The sequence below is a fragment of the Phoenix dactylifera genome, unplaced genomic scaffold (assembly GCF_009389715.1).
Source record: "Phoenix dactylifera cultivar Barhee BC4 unplaced genomic scaffold, palm_55x_up_171113_PBpolish2nd_filt_p 002146F, whole genome shotgun sequence".
NCBI classification, from domain to species: Eukaryota; Viridiplantae; Streptophyta; class Magnoliopsida; order Arecales; family Arecaceae; genus Phoenix; species Phoenix dactylifera.
In genome coordinates, this window is record NW_024069411.1 from 10,642 (window position 1) to 33,308 (window position 22,667).

Genomic DNA, 22,667 nt, shown 5'->3' on the forward strand with positions numbered 1-22,667 from the left:
AATCATATTGATGATTAATTTCTATTGTGATTCCAAATCACAGTTATAATAGTCTGACTAATTAAATCCTCTATGTGTGTGATCCCGCAGGTTCTATTCTGACTGGTAGTGAAACATATTGAGATCTCCATCTCAATATCACTGAAACTTCTTTCAGTGGACTGAAACGATTTCAATTCTACTCTCAGGGTTCACTGATCACCAAGTGAATGCCTTCGAGTCTCACAATCCACTAGTGACACCTAGCAGTATATGGTGGCAACCCAATAGAATGGAATGTCTGAACCTCTAGGTGCAGTTAGCGTATGATACAGTCCCTCTATCATGGATCCCGACGTGACGGAGGTGATAGATATCTCGTCAAATCCCATCGTCCGTCATATGTCAAATTTATACGACTTTCAGTTCGAGATATGAAAAACTCGTTTTCCAAAATACTTGACCAGGAATTTATCGAACTCAGACTCATAAATCACATAGGATCACTCCTAATCTATCAAAGTCGATAGATCCTATCTAGATGCAACTCTATTCCAAAATGAACCTACTATAGCCAATCCGCACTACAAGGACCCGAATAGCTAGGGCCCAAGTTCACATGCTCGTCAAACTATAGCAACCTCATAGTGAATAGCTGAGGCATCGTAGGTCAAAGGACGAGTCATACAACTGCAGCATAAGTAGTCACTGACAAGTGGATAGACATCCATGTGACTACTATCTTTGGTCATGCTCAGTACTTTGTTCTCTAACAAGTACTTGCATAATCACTCCAGTGTCTCTACACCGTGGACTCGAGACTCGTCCATCTGACTAAGTGATTTGTGCACTAATCTCAGCGGATCGATCACCATCCCTCATAATGGATCCATCGATCAGGAGCATTTAGAAATTAATCCCTAATGACATATGCCTCAAATTCTCAACTCCTTTGAGAATATGTGTCATCATCTATTAATTTCTTGGACGATTCATGGACACATACAAAACATGAATGAAAAATAAATTGTCTAATCTTATTTATTAATAAGAGTCAAATTATAAATTTGTGCCCCAGATTACAAATATGCGTTAGCTACGTTGGCTTCTAGGGCATACTTCTAACAAAAGGACCTCAACACACTACAATTGGAAGAGCTTCTAGGATCACTCGTGACCCATGAGTTGACCATGAAATAAAATTCAGAAGAAGAGGTCAAGAAAAAGAAAACCATTGCTCTCAAGTCCGCGACTCAGAAACAAAACATTGAATCAGAGAAGTTTGATGAAGAGGAGGAATATGACGAAGAAGGAATGGCTATGCTCGCAAGAAAATTCAGAAAATTCATGAGAGGAAAGAAGAAATTTTACAAAAGGAAGCCTTTCCTTAAAGGCAGCTCAAGCAAAGAAAAAGGAAAGGATAAAGAGAAAGAAAAGGAAATGCCAATTTGCTATGAGTGCAACAAGCCCGGGCATTTCAAGATTTGTCTTAAATTAAAATGGATGACAAGAAAACTCAAAAAGAAGATTCTTATGGCTGAATGGAGTGAAACTGAGGAGTCAAGTTCGGAAGAGGAAGATCAGCAAGAGACGGCTCAAATTTGCTACATGGCGAATGAAGATGAGGTAGATTCTGAACTTGAGTGTGATTTCACAGTAGAAGAATTACATGATGCATTCTTAGATCTTATGGAAGAGCACAAGAAGCTTATTAATAAAAATAAAGTTCTAAAAGATGAAAATCAATCTCTTATGAAAAAAAAGTTGAAACTATCAAAGGACTATGAAACATTAAGTAGGAAGTTCACTCTTGAAACTAAAAATCTAATTGTTGAAAATGTTAAACTAAAAGAAGATGCAGAAAAATATAAATCCTTAGTGGACAAGTTTACACTTAGCTCGACTAAATTGAATATGATTCTTGATAGTCAAAAAGTTGTATATGATAAAGCAGGATTAAGATATAATACGAATAGAAAGCAAAAATACTTAAAGAATATATTTATGAAAGCCAAAAATGAAAATACAACTTGTTATTGCTGCAATAAAATAGGACACAAAGCATACGAATATAATTTTAGAAAATTCAGCCATAACAAATTGAGTGAAAAGAGCAAGTTAAAATACAAGAAAATTTGGATTCCAAAAGGAACATCAAACACTAACCCTAAAGGACCCAACATATTTTGGATTCCTAAAGTACATCTTTGATGTTGATTGCAGGTGTGTCTTACAGCCAATGACAAGAGTAAACGTTGGTATCTAGATAGCGGCTGTTCAAGACACATGACAGGTGACATAAAGCAATTCGTCACCTTGGAATCTAAGGATGGTGGAGTGGTAACCTATGGAGACAATGGAAAAGGACATATCATTGAAAAGGATAAAATTCGTATCACTCCATCTACTTTTATAGAAAATATTTTATTGGTTAATGGTTTGAAACATAACTTACTTAGCATAAATCAAATTTGTGATAAAAGTTTTAAAGTTTCATTTGAAGCTTCAGTATGCATAATCACAAATCCTAAAGATAATAGCATTGTACTTATGGAACATAGGCATGAAAATATTTATATGGTGATCTTCATGACTTAGCCAAGAAAAATGGGTTATGCTTAATTACTAATGAAGAAAAGAAAAATGAAACAAGTTGGCTATGGCATCGTAAACTAGGACATGCTAGTATGGACTTAATATCAAAACTAGTCAAAAAAAGAATTTGATAAAAGATGTGCCAAAATTAAGTTGTAGACCATGTACATTAGGAAAGCAAATAAAATCATCTTTTAAATCAAAGAATGTAGTGTCAACCACTAAGCCTTTTGAACTCATTCATATGGATCTATTTGGACCTACTAGAACTACAAGTCTAGGAGGAAAAAAGTATGAACTAGTTGATGAGAGCACAAAAGTGCGATTTACACATCACTTAAATTAATATTATTGCTAATAAATAATGATTAAATGTGTTGCATTAAAATCATATTTTTTGTGGTGCAAAAGTTATTGTAAATCAAGAGTTTAAATGCACATTTTGTATAGTTTGGGATAAGGCATGGCTCCAAGCCTAATGATGTTAGGAGCATAATTGAATCTGGTCAAGCACATTTGCACCGGAGCTACACATGTCTACATGCCATAGCCTCTTCCCGGGACACATGCCAAAGATCCTGCTGCAGCCCTCATCCGTTACCATCTTCAGCATACCGCGAGCTCCCAGATTCGTGATTTGATCTCAGAGGCTTCCAAGCGTCCGCTCCTCCTCGAGTCCATTCACAACCCGATCAACGCCCCTTCTTCCGCCCGTTTCACACGCCTCCCAGCTCCCGGATCAAGCAACATCACCTCCCAGCGCGGCATCTCCTCCGGTTTATCTCACATCGGCGTCCAACTCTTCATCTGCCCGTGATCGTCTCCCAGCCTTCGCGATTCATCCGGCATCCGTCTCATCCGCGATCACCTCCCACGCGTCCGCTCGCCTCCTCCGCATCACATCCCAGCAAAGAACCAGCTTATTAATCCATGATTTCAGCCAGCGATCATCCTCCTCCAGCGTGCAGCCCATCCGTTCGCATTCACAGAGCAGATTAGCGCTCCATCTCCCGCGATCACCTCCCGGATCCACGATCTGCTCATCTTCCGCCTGCCTCACACGCCTCCCAACCGTTCGTGAGGATCATAGCAGCATCCACAATCTCCCAGCAATCCCGCTTCCTGTGAAGCATCGTAGCCATCCGCACGTCGTCCGCTCCCGCGATCAGCTCCCGTGTCCGTCTCGTCCGCGTTCTCAGCCGTTCACACATGATCCTCGGCGATGCATCCGGAGTCCGCACCCATCCTCTTCTCCGGATATCCATCGCTAGCTGGGAGGTTGGGGGATATATATATGGGGGGGGAAGAAGAAAACGGGGAGCCGGCATCCGAAGAGAAAAGAAGAGTGAAAACAGAGGAAGAAAGAGAGGGAAACAGGGTATGCCCTGTTTCCGAAAATAAAAAAAAAAAGAGAAATAGAAAAAAAAATATGAGGAGGCTTATTTCTTTGATGGAGGGCTGATATCCTAGGTGATGGGTGAAGGGACATCATTTGGTGTACCAAATTCATGATGTAAATTCTAATCCTTTGCTTTATACGATTTATCTTTTGATTATGCCATGATTCTTATATGTTGAAAATTCTTTTATGATTTATGCTTATTGATACATGTCTTCCTCGATTATTTGATTCATCGTTGACGTTATAAGGCACGTTGAATGCTTAACAAAAGAATTCATGTTATCAAGAACATACTCCATAATTAAATTTTCTGCTTATAATTCTTAAAGAAAACAAAAGAATCATAGAATTTATCGCATGAATTTGATATTATCAAAGGAGATTCTGGATCCCTGCACCATCTTAATCTATCCTAACTTCGATTCTCTATTTATTGATTTATTTTCTATTTGCAAAACATCATCTTAATCCACAAGTTTATTGTATTAATTAAATCTGAAATTACGCTAATAATCCATATTTCGTTCTCTGAGGAATCGACCTCGGACTCCCGAGTTATACTGCTTGTGCGATTCTCCTGCACTTGGGAGAACAGTTTTATTTTTGCACCAAGTTTTTGGCGCCGTTGCCGGGGAACGGCTGAGTTATTAGTATAATTTTAGATTTAATTTTTACCTTAGTAGTTAGTATTTTTTTCTTTTAAAAAAAAAAAAAATTGCGTCTTTACTACTATTTTTAATTCCCCGCACAGTTTGCATCAAACTCTGATATCATAGAAATTAGCCGTCTGATTTGACTCAAATTTGGTCAGCTAGTGCGCGACACATAGTTGAATAATCTGAACGACACATAGTTGAATATCATAGTTGAATGTCTGATTGACATTCTGAGACTTTTAAGACCATTAGATTAATATAAAATCTTGCTGATTTCTGTCTTGAATTTTCTGCATTTATTTTTTTTAGAATCAGAATTTTATTGTTATCATATCACATTAACCCTTGTTGCTAATTGAAAATTTAAGAAAAAAACTTTAAGAAAAGAACAAGGGTGATTATTCAAAAATAAAAAAAAAAAGAAAAAAAAAACCTAAAATTTTAAAATTCAAATTTCAAATTTCAGACTTCAACTCATAAAATTTAAAAAAAATAAATAATTAATTTGCTTGATCACCTATTCAATGAAATTTAATGTCATGCCATAAAACATTAAAAAAAAAAATCTCTTGATTGTTGCATATAGTATAAGGCATCTGCATAAAATATTTTAAGGGCAGAACCCATTTAAAAAGATAAGGTCGGGATTTCATCACTCGTCCTTAGCCCAAAAATCACCCCAGTGCATAAATATCCTAAGCTTAACTAAAATCAACTAGACGTTGGCCCCTAAGGACATTCGAGCTCAATAGGACGAAGATCACCGAAAGTTGCACCAATTTCGCTCTGTGGCTTAGTTGATGTCTAGGCAAGCTTTGTCCCTATAAGGGAGACAGTTCATCTGTTCGAGGCAAGTGGGTTTTAAGTGGGACCTTTGCGAACGCATCGTGACCCCTCCACTTACCTGGGAGCTTACCTGGTCAACTAGGTTCATTAGACCGGATTGGAGGCTTAGGTGCCCTCTTCAAACCAGTTAGGAGCTGTCTAGAAATTTAAGAAAAACATTAGAAATTGAGGTGTAATGTTTTGTTGCATGATTGATTGAGAATAGATTTTTGAATTAAGGTGTCGTTTTAGGATATCTTTATTTGGTACTTATATTTATTATTTTTTTTATTTTTTTTAAAAAAAAAGAAAAAAAAAAAGAGAGGGAATTATTTTGCATGTTAAAGTGGAATAGGGACGACACCGGTCGATTAAGTCGTACAACTTTAGATCATCCCTTAGGACATACTTCTGAAATTCCTTCGCAATATCTCACACCTTGTGAGATGGCTGATCTAAATGAAGATGCGGGGAGTCACCACAATAGAGAACGAGAACCCCATGTTATGACTCTAAGACAATACCTACAACCGGCTAGGACTAGTCAGCCTTCATGCATAATTTTTCCTGATAATGTAGGACATTTTGACATCAAACCAGGGGTAATCCAATTGCTGCCCAAGTTTCATGGGTTAGAGTCCGAAAGTCCGTATCTTCATTTAAAGGATTTTGAAGAATTGAGCATTACATTTAGAGTGCCAAATGTCACCGAGGATGTCCTCAAGTTGACATTGTTTCCTTTCTCTCTAAAGGATAAGGCCAAAACATGGCTAAACTCTTTGCGACCTAGATCAATAAGAAATTGGCAAGATATGCAGAGAGAATTTCTAAAGAAGTTCTTCCCCACACAAAGGACCAACTTTTTAAAAAGACATATTAGCAATTTCCAACAAAAAGATAATGAAACATTTTATGAATGTTGGGAAAGATTTAAAGACCTTCTTCTCTCATGCCCTCATCACGGGTTCGAAACTTGGAGAACCATTAGCTTCTTTTATGAAGGTTTATCTCCACAGTTAAAACAATTTGTAGAAACCATGTGCAATGGTAGATTTTTAGAAAAACACCCTGATGAGGCGTGGGAATATTTGGATTCCCTTGCTGAGACTGCCCAACTTTGGGATAACGGGGATAGAAACACCAAGTCTTTACCTAAGCCTACTAACTCTGTACAGGGAGGCCTTTACAACCTCAGAACTGAGGATGATCTTCATGCTAAAATGGCAGCCCTCACTAGGAAGGTGGAAGAAATTGAGCTTAGGAAGGTTGAGCCTGTCAAGACTATAGAGCTTAGAAACGAGTGTTGTGGTATCTGCGATATGTCGGGTCATACTACTACAGATTGCCCCACCATACCGGCATTCAAAGAAGTCTTGCACGATCAAGCAAATGCTATGAACTCCTACCAAAAGCCTTATAACGATCCATACTCGAATACCTATAATCTTGGTTGGAAGAATCACCCAAATTTTAGGTGGAGAAACGATCATCCTCAACAGTCACACCATTCAGCTCCTCCACCTACACATCCTACTTATGCACCATCACCTTCTCAAAAGCCAAATATCGAGGATACCTTGCAATCCATACAAACTTTTCTACAAGGTCAAGCTAGTATCAATGCTCAAAATACTCGAAATTTTGAAGACATAAGGAACCAATTATCAATGTTGACTACCGTCCTAAGTACCCAAGAGAAGGATAAGCTTCCAGCTCAACCCCAACCTAACCCACAAGTGCACGGTAGTAATAATACGGATCTTTCTAGTTCGCATACAGAACATGCAAAGAGTATCATGACTTTGCGTAATGGGAAAGTCATTGATCATACCGTCCCATTAAAACCGCAAGTCACTTCTAATTCTGATGCTCCCAAAGTTGATGAAAGGGACAAAGATGAAGTTGAGGTCCCAACTTCTACCGAGAAAGTTGAATGCCCTTTTCCTCCACCTTTTCCACAACGATTAAAGCCGTTGCAAAAGCTCGAACCTAATTCTGAAATTCTTGAGCTTTTTAAGCAAGTAAAAATCAACATACCTCTTCTTGATGCAATCAAACAAGTACCTTCATATGCCAAATTTTTGAAGGACTTGTGTACTGTCAAGCGTAGATTAAATGTTAAGAAGAAGGCATTCTTAACTGAAAATGTTAGTGCTATTTTGCAGCACAACATTCTCCCTAAGTATAAAGATCCAGGTTGCCCAACCATCTCATGCATCATAGGCGACTTTAGGATAGAGCGAGCATTGTTAGATTTAGGAGCGAGTGTGAATTTGTTGCCATATTCTGTATATGAGCAACTTGGTTTAGGTGAGTTGAAGCCAACCTCCGTCACTTTGCAATTAGCTGACCGGTCAGTTAAAATTCCAAGGGGGATTGTCGAGGATGTATTAGTCCAAGTAGACAAGTTCTACTTTCCTGTCGATTTTATCGTATTGGACACACATCCGGCTTTGAACTCACAGTCTCAGATTCCGGTCATTTTAGGACGTCCATTTCTTGCGACTTCTAATGCATTAATTAATTATAGGAATGGCGTCATGAAGCTTTCTTTTGGTAACATGACCTTAGAACTGAACATTTTTAATGTGTGCAAACAACCCAATGATTTCGAAGAGAGTAAAGAGGTTGATTGGGTTGAAACTATCGCGGAGGAATATTTATTAGCTGAAGCATTTAACGATCCATCCGGCGATAGTTTAATTGATTGGTGTTCTAATGGCACCAATAAAGATGATTTGTTGGTCAAACCTAGTATGAATTTTTCGAACGCCATGATGATCAATGGGTGGAGACCAAAAGTAGAAAAATTTGAACAGTTGCCACCTCGAGAGGTGAAAATAGAACCATCCCATGAGCAAGCACCCAAGCTCGAATTGAAACCCTTACCAAAGGAACTTAAGTATGCTTTTCTTGGACCCGAAGATACTTTTCCTGTAATCATCTCGTCTGGACTTGATCATACCCAAGAAAGAAAATTAATTGATGTTTTAAAGAATCATAAAGGAGCCTTAGGATGGTCTATTGCCGACTTGAAGGGAATTAGCCCCTTAATTTGCACGCACCGGATATATTTGGAGGACAATGCCAAAACCACAAGGCAAATGCAACGAAGGTTAAATCCTACGATGAGAGATGTGGTTAAGGCAGAAGTCCTCAAGTTGCTTGATGTGGGTATTATTTACCCAATTTTCGATAGCAAGTGGGTAAGCCCTACTCAAGTTGTTCCTAAGAAGTCGGGTTTGACGGTAGTAGAAAATGAACAAGGTGAACTAGTTCCAACTCGTGTCCCGACGAGTTGGCGCATGTGTGTTGACTACCGTAAGCTTAATTTGGTCACACGAAAGGATCACTTTCCTCTACCCTTCTTAGACCAAGTATTGGAGAGAGTTGCAGGGCATGATTTCTATTGTTTTCTCGATGGCTATTCGGGATATTATCAAATTGAAATTTCACCGGAAGATCAAGAGAAGACTACCTTCACTTGTCCTTTTGGCCCATTTGCTTTCCGACGAATGCCATTCGGGTTGTGTAATGCACCTGCAACATTCCAAAGATGCATGCTCAGCATCTTTGAAGACATGAACGAAAAATTTTTGGAAGTGTTCATGGACGACTTCTCTGTTTTTGGCGACACATTTGATGAATGCCTGTCACATTTACAAGCTGTCTTAGCTCGATGTATGGAAAAGAATTTGATACTGAATTGGGAGAAATGCCACTTCATGGTACCAAAAGGAATTGTCTTAGGACATATTGTTTCATCGAAGGGCATGGAAGTAGATAGAGCTAAGACTGATTTAATTGCTAAACTACCTGCACCCAAGACGGTTAGAGATGTCAGATCATTTTTGGGTCATGCCGGATTCTATAGGAGGTTCATCAAGGACTTTAGTGTCATAGCTCGACCATTATGTAACCTCCTATCCCTTGATACACCGTTCAATTGGACTGAAACCTGTCAGGAGGCATTTGAAAAGTTGAAGTCTATGCTTAGCACTGCACCCATCGTGCGACCACCCGATTGGTCATTACCGTTTGAGATTATGTGCGACGCTAGCGACTATGCGATAGGAGCTGTCTTAGGACAACGCAAGGATAATAAGCCATATGTCATTTACTATGCAAGCAAAACCTTAAACGATGCTCAAATGAATTACACCACTACCGAGAAGGAATTGCTTGCAGTAGTATTTGCCTTAGATAAATTTCGCTCTTATATCCTTGGTGCTCCTATTGTTATCTTCACGGACCATGCGGCACTAAAATATTTGTTGGATAAGAAAGAGGCCAAACCACGATTAATACGATGGATACTTCTACTCCAAGAATTTGACATCACTATTAAAGATAAAAAGGGAGTAGAGAATGTGGTTGCTGACCATTTATCACGGCTAGTTTTTCATGATTCAGTGCCACAATTTTCCATCAAGGACTCATTCCCTGAAGAGCAGTTGTTTGCACTTTCTAGTATGCCATGGTATGCAGATATTGTAAATTTTCTTGTTACAAACTGGATGCCAGAGCATTGGGGGTCGACAGATAGAAAAATTTTCTTGCGCGAAGTAAAGAATTATTACTATGACGAACCCTATTTATTTAAATATTGCAACGATCAAATCTTTAGACGATGCATACCGGATCATGATATACAAAGCGTACTTTCTTTCTGCCACACTGATGCTTGTGGTGGACACTTTGCCTCTAAGAAAACTGTTGCAAAAGTCTTGCAATGTGGTTTCTATTGGCCTACTATGTTCAAAGATGCCCACGAGTTCTGCAGGACATGTGATCCATGTCAACGTATTGGAAGCCTAACTCGTAGGCAAATGATGCCTCTTCAACCCATTACTATTATCGAAATTTTCGATTGTTGGGGCATCGATTTTATGGGCCCATTCCCACCATCTTTTGGATATGAGTACATTTTAGTTTGGGTCGAGTATGTGTCCAAATGGATAGAAGCTGTTGCTTGTAGGACCAATGATCACAAACCTGTCCTGAAGTTTTTAAAAGAAAATATTTTTTCACGATTTGGGATGCCTAAGGTTATAATTAGTGACGGTGGAAAACACTTTTGTAATAAGCCTTTTGAGACATTATTAAAAAAGTATGGTGTCACCCACAGAGTTGCTACCCCATATCACCCGCAAACTAGTGGCCAGGTAGAGTTAGCCAATCGAGAAATCAAGCGTATTTTAGAAAAAACGGTAAATCCATCACGAAAAGATTGGTCCTTAAAACTATCAGATGCATTATGGGCTTACTGTACTGCATACAAAACCATTCTTGGCATGTCTCCCTACCGGCTAGTCTACGGAAAAGCGTGTCATTTGCCCGTAGAAATAGAACATAAATCGTATTGGGCAATTAGAAAATTAAATTTTGATTTACAAGATGCCGGTCTAGCTAGAAAATTGCAATTAAACGAGCTTAATGAGATTCGCAGAGATGCTTATGACAACGCTAAAATTTGCAAAGAACGAATGAAGATCTTACATGATAAATCAATTTTAAAAAAATCTTTTGAACCTTTGCAAAAAGTTCTTTTATATGATTCCCGCTTACATCTGTTTCCTGGTAAGTTGCGATCAAGATGGACAGGTCCTTACATTATAAAAACTGTTTTTCCACATGGGGCGGTTGAGATTGAGAATCCACGGGATGGTAAAATTTTTAAGGTAAATGGACACAGGTTAAAACCTTTTCTTGAGAATTTTACAGATGAAGAGGACTCCTTTTTCTTGGGGGAGCCTTCTTATGACTGAGCATGAAGGCAAAGGTACGTGTATATTAGTTAGGATTATTTTTCTAGTTTTGTAGATTTTATTTTCTGGATATCAACAGCTCAAGGTATTCCTCTTCTCTTCAATATTATTTTCTCTACTGTCTTTCATTATAGCTTTCTTGTATCTATTACATTGAGGACAATGCAATGTTTAAGTTGGGGGGAGGGAAGTATTTTGAAAAAAAAAAAAAAAATTGCATTCTTTTCTAAGCAAATGCACATGTATTTTCATATTGAGTTTGTGCAACTATTACGGCAAGGAACACATGCATATTATGACTGATCAGAGACCTATTATTAGATCCCCGCACATGTACTTAATGATTATAGGAAGGCCTCAGGAGTTCATATTTGTTTAATGCATTTTTATTAAGCCGTATCTATAAAAGAAGTACGAGTATCCTTGTCCGTACTATAAGGTTCATGATTTGGTTTTCACATAAAGATAGAGGTTGAATACCCTGGCTAGATCACCTAAGTGCCTTATGTTCCGACCTTGGTTGACCTATAGTCACGATGCAGTCACGTTATATGGTTCAGTTTACCTTCTCTATTTTGAAAAAAAAAATAATAAAAAATAAATAAATAAATAAATAAATAAATAAATGAGGAGATGACAAGTCTAACCTCGTGGTGTAGTTTGGTTCGAGTAATTAAGCCCGAGGGGTGTTTTCACCTAATGCCTTGAGCCAACTGGATCAAGAGTCATTGGCCGAAAACTCGCTACATGGACCTTGCTAGAGCCTAAGGGGGTTGGACTATTGTAATCACCATATGTGTTTCCAATATTTATGCTAAAAAAAAAAAAGCATGAATAGGGTTGGTCGGGCTGAACCCAGTGACATGTGGTAATGGCTGGTTTGACTCCATTGTATTGGACCTTTGTGTACTTTGGATATTTAGTTGGGATTGATAGCTCTTTCTTTACATACGAACCATTCTTGACGAATGTAGACAACATGTGATATTCTGAAAATTTGATAGATCAGGTTCTAATAAACTGTAGTAAACACTTGCGAACTTGAGTAGTGCACCTAAAATTCAAGCGGTACCATGTTGTGGTGGAGGTATTAGTACTCTGAGAAAGTCATATTATTTTATGCACACTACACTTTCATATTTCCCCTTGCTTTGATAGTTGCCATGCTTGAAAATATATATTAATTACATGGGTATTAGCTTAGAATTTAGGACCGCATGTCATATCATTCATGATGTTTGTGGGTAACATCCCTGAAAACCCTCACGAGACAACACTCGTCCACTAGGGTAACCTAGGGGTTTAACGGCTTGTTGCACGTGCTAAGTGCAATCGTAATGCCCTGCGAAAATGGGTACGTATCTTAGTTTTGTATCTTCAGCTTCAATAAAAAAAAAAAAAAAAAAATCATAGGATAGACAACATTTTTTGTGCCCTCATTTTATCGTTTGCTCGTTAATTGCTAGAGACTAGCAATAAGCTAGTTGGGGGGTGTGATGAGAGCACAAAAGTGCGATTTACACATCACTTAAATTAATATTATTGCTAATAAATAATGATTAAATGTGTTGCATTAAAATCATATTTTTTGTGGTGCAAAAGTTATTGTAAATCAAGAGTTTAAATGCACATTTTGTATAGTTTGGGATAAGGCATGGCTCCAAGCCTAATGATGTTAGGAGCATAATTGAATCTGGTCAAGCACATTTGCACCGGAGCTACACATGTCTACATGCCATAGCCTCTTCCCGGGACACATGCCAAAGATCCTGCTGCAGCCCTCATCCGTTACCATCTTCAGCATACCGCGAGCTCCCAGATTCGTGATTTGATCTCAGAGGCTTCCAAGCGTCCGCTCCTCCTCGAGTCCATTCACAACCCGATCAACGCCCCTTCTTCCGCCCGTTTCACACGCCTCCCAGCTCCCGGATCAAGCAACATCACCTCCCAGCGCGGCATCTCCTCCGGTTTATCTCACATCGGCGTCCAACTCTTCATCTGCCCGTGATCGTCTCCCAGCCTTCGCGATTCATCCGGCATCCGTCTCATCCGCGATCACCTCCCACGCGTCCGCTCGCCTCCTCCGCATCACATCCCAGCAAAGAACCAGCTTATTAATCCATGATTTCAGCCAGCGATCATCCTCCTCCAGCGTGCAGCCCATCCGTTCGCATTCACAGAGCAGATTAGCGCTCCATCTCCCGCGATCACCTCCCGGATCCACGATCTGCTCATCTTCCGCCTGCCTCACACGCCTCCCAACCGTTCGTGAGGATCATAGCAGCATCCACAATCTCCCAGCAATCCCGCTTCCCGTGAAGCATCGTAGCCATCCGCACGTCGTCCGCTCCCGCGATCAGCTCCCGTGTCCGTCTCGTCCGCGTTCTCAGCCGTTCACACATGATCCTCGGCGATGCATCCGGAGTCCGCACCCATCCTCTTCTCCGGATATCCATCGCTAGCTGGGAGGTTGGGGGATATATATATGGGGGGGGAAGAAGAAAACGGGGAGCCGGCATCCGAAGAGAAAAGAAGAGTGAAAACCGAGGAAGAAAGAGAGGGAAACAGGGTATGCCCTGTTTCCGAAAATAAAAAAAAAAAAGAGAAATAGAAAAAAAAATATGAGGAGGCTTATTTCTTTGATGGAGGGCTGATATCCTAGGTGATGGGTGAAGGGAGATCATTTGGTGTACCAAATTCATGATGTAAATTCTAATCCTTTGCTTTATACGATTTATCTTTTGATTATGCCATGATTCTTATATGTTGAAAATTCTTTTATGATTTATGCTTATTGATACATGTCTTCCTCGATTATTTGATTCATCGTTGACGTTATAAGGCACGTTGAATGCTTAACAAAAGAATTCATGTTATCAAGAACATACTCCATAATTAAATTTTCTGCTTATAATTCTTAAAGAAAACAAAAGAATCATAGAATTTATCGCATGAATTTGATATTATCAAAGGAGATTCTGGATCCCTGCACCATCTTAATCTATCCTAACTTCGATTCTCTATTTATTGATTTATTTTCTATTTGCAAAACATCATCTTAATCCACAAGTTTATTGTATTAATTAAATCTGAAATTACGCTAATAATCCATATTTCGTTCTCTGAGGAATCGACCTCGGACTCCCGAGTTATACTGCTTGTGCGATTCTCCTGCACTTGGGAGAACAGTTTTATTTTTGCACCACTAGTAATAGTGGATGATTTCTCAAGATATACATGGGTTTCGTTTCTTGCACATAAAAATAAAGCATTTTCAGCATTTTTGAAATACTATAGAAATATCATAACTGAAAAGAATTTCACTTTAATTGCAATTCAAAGTGATCATGGAACTGAATTTGAAAATCAACACTTTGAAGAATTCTATAATGAGAATGATATTTCACATCAATTTTCAGCACCTAGAACGCCTCAACAAAATGGGGTTGTTGAAAGAAAAAATAGAACTTTGGCAGAAATGGCTCGCACTATGTTATGTGAGTCAAATCTTCCAAAGTACTTTTGGGTTGAAGCTATAAACACTGCTTGCCATATTTTAAATCATGTTTTAATACGTCCGATAACAAAGAAAACTCCTTATGAACTTTGGAAGAGTAAGAAACCAATTGCTAAATATTTTAGAGTATTTGGATGTCGATGTTTTATTTTAAACAATGGCAAGGAGGATCTAAGCAAATTTGATGCCAAGTCAGATGAGGGTATCTTCTTAGGATACTCTACTTCTAGAAGGGCATATAGAGTCTTCAACAAGAGAACTCTTATAGTTGAATAGTTAATAAATATTATCTTTGATGAGTCTGATAGTGAGTCCCCTAGGAGAGAAAATATACTTGATGATGGTGCAGGAAATATTGAGTTTGAAAAACTGAATCTTAATGACGTGCCAAATCAAGAAAATGGAGATGAAAAGGAAAAGGAAGTTGATCATGAATCACCACAATCTCAAGACTTACCAAAGAAATGGAGGTACGCATATGGACATTCCAAAGACTTGATTATTGGTGATCCATCACAAGGGGTAAGAACTCGATCCTCTCTTAGAAATTTGAATGACGATCTTACTTTTGTTTCACAAATAAAACCTAAAACTTATGAAGAAGCTGAGCATGAAATAAATTGGATTAATGCTATGCAAGAAGAATTAAATCAATTTAAAAGGAGCAATGTATGAACATTAACTGAAAGACCAAAGCATAATTCTGTAATTGGAACAAAATGGATTTTTAGAAATAAGTTAGATAAAAATGGAGTAGTTACAATAAATAAAGCTAGACTTGTAGCTAAGGGATACAATCAAGAAGAAGAGATAGATTTTGAAGAAACATTTGCTCCCATAGCTAGATTAGAAGCTATTAGAGTACTTCGAGCATTTGCATGCTTTATGAATTTCAAATTATATAAAATGGATGTAAAAAGTATCTTTTTAAATGGTTATAAAGAAGAGAAAGTGTATGTAGAGCAACCTCCTAGTTTTGAAAGTCATGAATTTTCTAATCATGTGTTTAGATTACACAAGGCACTATACAGATTAAAACAAGCACCTAGGACTTAGTATGACTGACTAAGCAAATTTCTGTTAAACAATGATTTTAGTAGAGGAAACATAGACAAAACACTCTCCTTAAGAGAAAAGATAAAAATCTGCTAGTGGTACAAATATATGTAGATGACATCATATTCGGTGCCACTAATAAAAATCTTTGTAAAGAGTTTGCTGAATTAATGCAAGGAGAGTTTGAGATAAGCATGATGGGAGAACTTAATTTCTTTCTCGGATTACAAATCAAGCAAACTAAGGAAGGGATCTTCATTCATCAAACTAAGTATATAAAGAAAATACTAAAGAAATTTGGTAATGAAAATCACAAGGAAATAGGCATTCCAATGAACCCCACCAGTAAGCTAGGCAAAGATAAGAAAGGGAAAAGTATAGATATGAAACTTGTTGGGATTTGTATCCTAAATGTCAATCGTCAGTATATTGATGATTGAATTTTGTGAATGAATTGACAAATTAATAAAGTGTTATTTGGCATTATTCATCATTTCATCTTCAAATGAACTCTTATATGATGAAGTCCTTAGGACTTATGTTATGATAAAGGAGGATTTATCTTTGAGTCCTTAAACTTATTTGCGACCAAATGATATGTTGTTACTAGGACGACAGCATTATCGAGATTAGGTCGTTGTGTGACATATACGTTGGTTGTCCTCTTAACCAAGGAGTGTGGAGACACTGGTATGCCACACAGGTGAAGTGTAGGAGTACATTTCACTGAACGTGACCAATTCCGGAACGCTCTACTGTCGAGAGATGTTCCGAGTGGATATGGGTATAAGTTTGGCCCTCTGACCTGAGACCGCAACCTGTGACTAGCAAGCAACTCACTGTACTTTGGTACCGGACTACCTGAATTTCTAATTCAGTGACGGAAGGTCACTGGGTGCAATCAAGTACTTGCGTAGTCAGTTGTGAGTCAAGATGGAATTGACCCCTCCTGAAAACAGGAGATAATGTCTTGTAATTAATTTAGCAAAACCTTGGCTAGGGTAATCCCAGTGAGGTGTCACGGGATATCTAAAGTTAATCACATAATGGATGTACTAATTATAGGGTTGACAGTGAGCTCTAAGTCATCCTGGCATTAGGAGTCAAAGGGATTGAATTATACAGTAACCATAGTTCAGGGTTCCAGAATATTTGCTTCGCATATATTCGGCCTATCCGGACGTTGGGTACCATTGCTAGATGGTCACATCAATTAGTGTAGGAAATTGTTCCTATACTACCGGCTTAGGTTCGAACCTATGAGGTCAAACGCAAAGAAGATTCCTGATTGATCAAGAAAGCTGATGAATGATTAAGAATCATTCAGGGATAATTTGGTCAATTTGATTGGCAAATTATCTTATAAAATAATTAAAGTAATTATTGAAGAATTAATTAGTAATTAAATTACTAATAAACTCAATTTGATTGAGTAATTGTGCTAAGGATGAGCCAAATTGAATTGGATTCAAGTTTGGGCTCAATCAGGATTTTGACCTGATTGGATTAGGTTAGAACCAAAAAGGACTTAAGCTGATCAAATTAATTTTAAATTAATTTGTTCTTAATTGGGGATTGACCTAATTGGATTAGGTCCAACACAAAGTAATTAATTCAATTTGATTGAGTTTGCATGAGCCAAAATTGAATTGCATTCAATTTGAGCTCAATCAGGGTCTGACCTGATTAGGGTTCAACCAAATTGCTTTGTTTTAATTCGGGTTTGACCAAATTTGATTAGGTGCAACCCAAGGGGATTAGGCTCAGATGATGTGGCAATTATTGGTGACATGGAATTGGATTTCATGAATTTTAAATAAACCAAAATTATTGCATGGCACATGGACCCATTGCTTGACACATGGCCACATTGTTTGTTATTTGAATTTAAATTCAAAAATTAAGCAATGTGTTAAATGATTTTAATCACTCAAACCATCAGCCAAGGTGGCGTATGAGTTTTTGAAGGAATTAAATTCGAATTTCAAGAGGTGATTTCGAAATTATGAAGTGTTTTACCTTGCCGCATGGATTTCAAATTCCTTCCCTCTTGCACATGTGTTTAAAATTTGAATTTAAATCAGATTTGGTTGAGATCTGATTTGGGTTGTTCCTATTACATTGCATGTGCCAACTAAATGAGGTTTTCTGAAAATAAATTTTGAATTTTGAATGAAAATTCGGAGGCCATTAAAAGGGGTCAAACATGGGCACCAAAAACACATCCATTGCAGCCTTCTTCCTCACCCGCCTCCTCTTCCTCTTCTTCTCCATTTTAGATAGGGTTTTCGGGTGAATATCTAGAAGATTCAAGATCAGATCTGAGTCCTCTACTTTCCTTACAAACCTCATCTCCATCTGCTTCAAGACGATTGATCAAGAGTTGATTGAATCCCGACGGGCAGATTTCAGCTTTCAAGTGTTCTGCAACTGCTAGCATTGTTGCGGAAGAAGATCCCTCAGGACTTCGCGTGTACTTCTCGTAGAGGCCATTCGTGTGCGTGGCTGCGAAGTCAAGAATCAGATTCACAACTTTCATCCATCATAAAAGATATTAATCTAGCATTAATCATTTATTATGGTGTCAAGGTCTAGGTCCGATTCCCCGAAGTTTTACCCTCTTTTGGGGCTCCTCACGGAGATATCTCCAGAATCCATTCGATGGATATTCGGAGATTAATTGGAATAGAGTTCTTAAGTTTTAGATCTGATAGTTAATCATGCATAAAAGTTTTAGCATAATTATTTAAACGATTCCGGCATAATCCTATGTGTTCTTAATGTGCTGATTTCTAGATTTGATCTTGTAAGCATGCATGAATTAAATTGTTTGATTCATTTTTCTGCTGTATTTTTGAAATTTTAAAAGAACTACATGTGGCTTGATTCCTCTTGTGAAGGGGTACGTAGGCAACCCGATCAGGTTCAGCTATGGTTTTCAAAAAAAAAAAAAAATTCAGCATGCTAAACACCGAAGAACCTAGGAATCACTTTCATTGGTATCAGAGCCAGGTTTATGTTTAAACTTTTATGTTTTAATTCTTGCAATTAAATCTGAAATCATTAACATGTTTAGATTAGATCTAAAATACTTTTTATGATTGATTTAATTGCTGATTATGCATGATTAAGTAGATCTGAAATTTTGGATGCATATGATGCATGTTTGTGTTAGGATTAGTAACATGAATAAATCTGAAATCATAATATTGTTTAGATTAGATCTAAATAAAGTTTATGATTCATATGATCTCTGATTTTAATGAACAAATCAGATCTGAAAATAAAAGTGAAAAAACAAATACATAAGATGTATGTTGTTTGTATTAATTCATGTTGTTATGTATATGTGATGCATGAACATAAAACATAATGACTTAAACATGAATTAAATCTGATTACATGTGATTAATTACAAAAACTCAGATCTGAAAATATGTTTTAAGAATTGAAAGATTGTAATTAATATGTAATTAAAAAAAAATATGCAATGATCAAAACTTTCATAAGTCTAAACTTAATTGAGAATTAAGTGTTATGAAATAGAATTGTAACTCAATTAATTGACATTGCATAATTCTTTGGGCATATGGGTTAGCTTGAATCAAGTTCTTAGGATTGGGTTAGACCTAAGGTTAGAATCAAACATGGTCTAATTAGAGTTAATTGATCAAATCTAATTAAGTAGTAACTAGATTAGGTCAAAGAAACTCTAGGTTAAATACAATAGTTGTAGATTGATCAATTCCATATCTTTGATTAGACCAAGATGGAACTTGATTTAGGCTCAGAGGTGTAGCCCGAGTCATTTGAGTAATCAAATCAAAATTGATTAACCAGTCGGTGTCTAAGGTAAGTTTGGCAGTTTTGACTGGTGGTTTTTAATTGGGAGCTACTCGCACTGATTTGTCTTTGTCGAGTTAATGGCATATCCTTTCCACCGATCTCACTTACCTGGCCGATATGGTCAATCACATTTTGATTGGATCACTTAATGATTCGAGTTAGCCCATGCCTTAAGAAAAATCAGTATGACTGATTTAGGTGTCTCCTTAACCGGTTTGAGTCTAATCTGATTTGGTGAAGTCAGTGGGAGAAATTAGACTAACCGGATCTTCTCATCTATCCTAATTATGAAATCCTCTAAAATTATTAGGTCCTTAAAATGAAATGGTTATGGGGATAACTAGGTCATAGCCTCTCATTAAGTTGGGTGATAATGGGTCCAATATTTTGATAATTATTGGAGGTGCCACACGCCTGGTACTTATCAAGCATTGGAATTGTCATTCAATATATGATGAGTTAAGTGTACCTTCAATAGGCGGTCAGGTGAGCCGAGCCATACTCGGGCTTGGTCGTCTATTAGTTGATTAGACTTAACCCTATCATTTAATGGTTGGACCTGACTAGGGTATTCGGTGGAGGCGCCACACGCCTGCCGGAAAACCTAGTGCAAAATCATCACTAGAAGTTGCTTGGTGAAGCAATTGGTTAAGAACCTACCAATAGGTGCATATGGGTTGGCCGAGCCACACTCGGGCCTATATGTGATCTATTGGGTTCTAGTGCCCACTAAAGAATTAGGAGTAATTTTTCGAATTAGAGGTAGAGGCTACCAATTTGTATAAAATAGTGGGAATACCTTTAGACTAAAGTCCAAGTCTATTGAGTTTAGTCAATTCATATACTAATAGCCAAATTTTCTTTTTATGCAGAAATGGCCACTAATTTGTCACTTCGCTCATTGTTGGACAATGACAAGTTGACTGGTCCAAATTTCAATAATTGGCATAGAAAACTGAAAATAGTGCTAGAGTATGAGAGGATCCTTTATGTGATAACGGATCAAGCACCTGAGCAGCCCGCTGCTAATGCATCAAGATCGGCCAGAGACACTTATCAGAAGTGGCTCAGTGACCGGATCACTGTTCGATGCATCATGTTGGCAGCAATGAGTGATGAGTTTAGTAGGCGTTTTGAGAATACGCAGCCGGAAGATATCATTCAAGTGTTGAATGAATCATTCGGCGTTCCTGACGACGTTGAGAGGCACAAAACTAGTTGTGCCATCTTCAGCGCCCGAATGAAAGATGGGACCTCGGTAACTGATCATGTACTGTACATGATTGAGTTGATCGAGCGTCTAAGCTCTCTTGGCTTTTCCCTTCATGATCAATTGGAAAAGGATGCCATACTAAACTCATTGCCTGGATCATACCGTCCTTTTCTCACTCATTTTCGTATGACGAAACCTGTAGTGAATTATCACCAATTGTTGGGGTTACTACAGACGTTTGAGAATGATCACCAACTTCTTAAGAAGACGGTGAATTTAGTGGGAGGTTCATCCAAGGGTCACTCCTTTAAGAAAGGAAAAAAGAAAAATAAAATCCAAAAGAAACAGGTGCACCATGCTCAGCCTAGTCAGAAAAATAATAAAAAGGCTGATCAGAGAAAGGCGGAGTGCTTCTTCTGCAAGAAGCAAGGACATTGGAAGAGGAACTGTCCTCTTTACATTGCATCCCTCGATCCGAACCGGCCTAAGAAAAGTGGGCAATCAGTTGCCAATCAAGGTACTTATATGATAACACCTTGCAATTTTTCTATTTGTGATAATTCGACCTGGTATTGGATACCGGTAGTCCTTTTAATATTTGCAATTTGTTGTAGGGGCTACAAGTCAGTAAGAGATTTGAAGAAGGAGAAAGGTTCCTGAATGTTGGAGATGGAAGACCAGTTCCAGTTCTAGCTTTAGGAATTCTTAAACTTAAATTCAGCTCTCATGTAAATGTTCTTAGTGATTGTCACCATTGTCCAAGTTTTCTATTGAATATCATTTCTGTAGGCCTTTTGGCCAAAAATGGTTATGAAATATCAATAAAAAAGGATTATTGCAATGTCATTTGGAATGGTGTTGTTGTAATGAATGGAATTCTGAGTAATGGCATTTATATTTTGTCACAGCCTGTTCATGTAATGTATAAATTCAATAAGCGCCCTAGAATAGATAATGTCACGGATGTCTACCTTTGGTATCATAGACTAGGTCATATTAACAAGAACAGGATGATCAGGTTAAGTAAAGAAGGAATCCTTGATGTTAATAATTGTGAATCATTGACAACCTGTGAATTATGTCTTCTTGGTAAAATGACCAAATCACCTTTTACCGAAAAAGGTGAACGAGCCAGTGATTTATTGACCCTTGTACATTCTGATGTATGTGGGCCAATGAGCACAGATGCTAGAGATGGGTATTCATATTTCATTACGTTTACAGACGACCTTTCAAGGTATGGTTATGTCTATTTAATGAGACATAAATCTGAATCATTTGAAATGTTCAAATTATATCGTAATGAAGTAGAAAAACAAACTGGAAAGAGTATTAAAACTCTTCGATCAGATCGAGGAGGTGAATACCTCTCCAGTGAATTTTTGACATATCTAGGAGAAAATAGGATTCTCTCTCAATGGACTCCTCCTGGTACACCACAATATAATGGTGTGTCAGAAAGGAGAAATCGAACTCTGTTAGACATGGTTCGATCCATGATGGGGTTTGCTAATCTGCCCATATCTTTTTGGGGATATGCTCTTGAGTCAGCCTGCTATATTCTAAATAAGGTTCCAAGTAAGTCTGTAAATAAAACACCACATGAGATGTGGACTGGACGCAAGCCGATGCTCTCTCACCTTAGGATTTGGGGGTGTCCGGCGTACGTCAAACGTTTGAAGACAGACAAACTTGAACCCAAGTCTGACAAATGTTTCTTTGTTGGTTACCCTAAAGAAACTAAAGGATATTACTTCTACTTTGCTGAAGAACAAAAATTGTTCGTAAGCAATAGAGCAATTTTCTTAGA

At 37.9% G+C, this 22,667-nt stretch overlaps 1 long non-coding RNA gene and 1 other non-coding gene across 2 annotated transcripts; one reads left to right on the top strand and one right to left on the bottom strand.

Moving 5' to 3' along the window:
* The first annotated feature begins 2,883 nt into the window (after window positions 1-2,883).
* Window positions 2,884-13,973, top strand: LOC120109411. Its single transcript, XR_005510298.1, has 2 exons — window positions 2,884-4,087; window positions 12,867-13,973. It is a non-coding gene; the product is annotated as an uncharacterized LOC120109411 (long non-coding RNA).
* Window positions 6,315-6,424, bottom strand: LOC113461270. The gene has a single exon (XR_003383422.2). It is a non-coding gene; the product is annotated as a small nucleolar RNA R71 (small nucleolar RNA).
* Window positions 13,974-22,667: the final 8,694 nt, after the last annotated feature.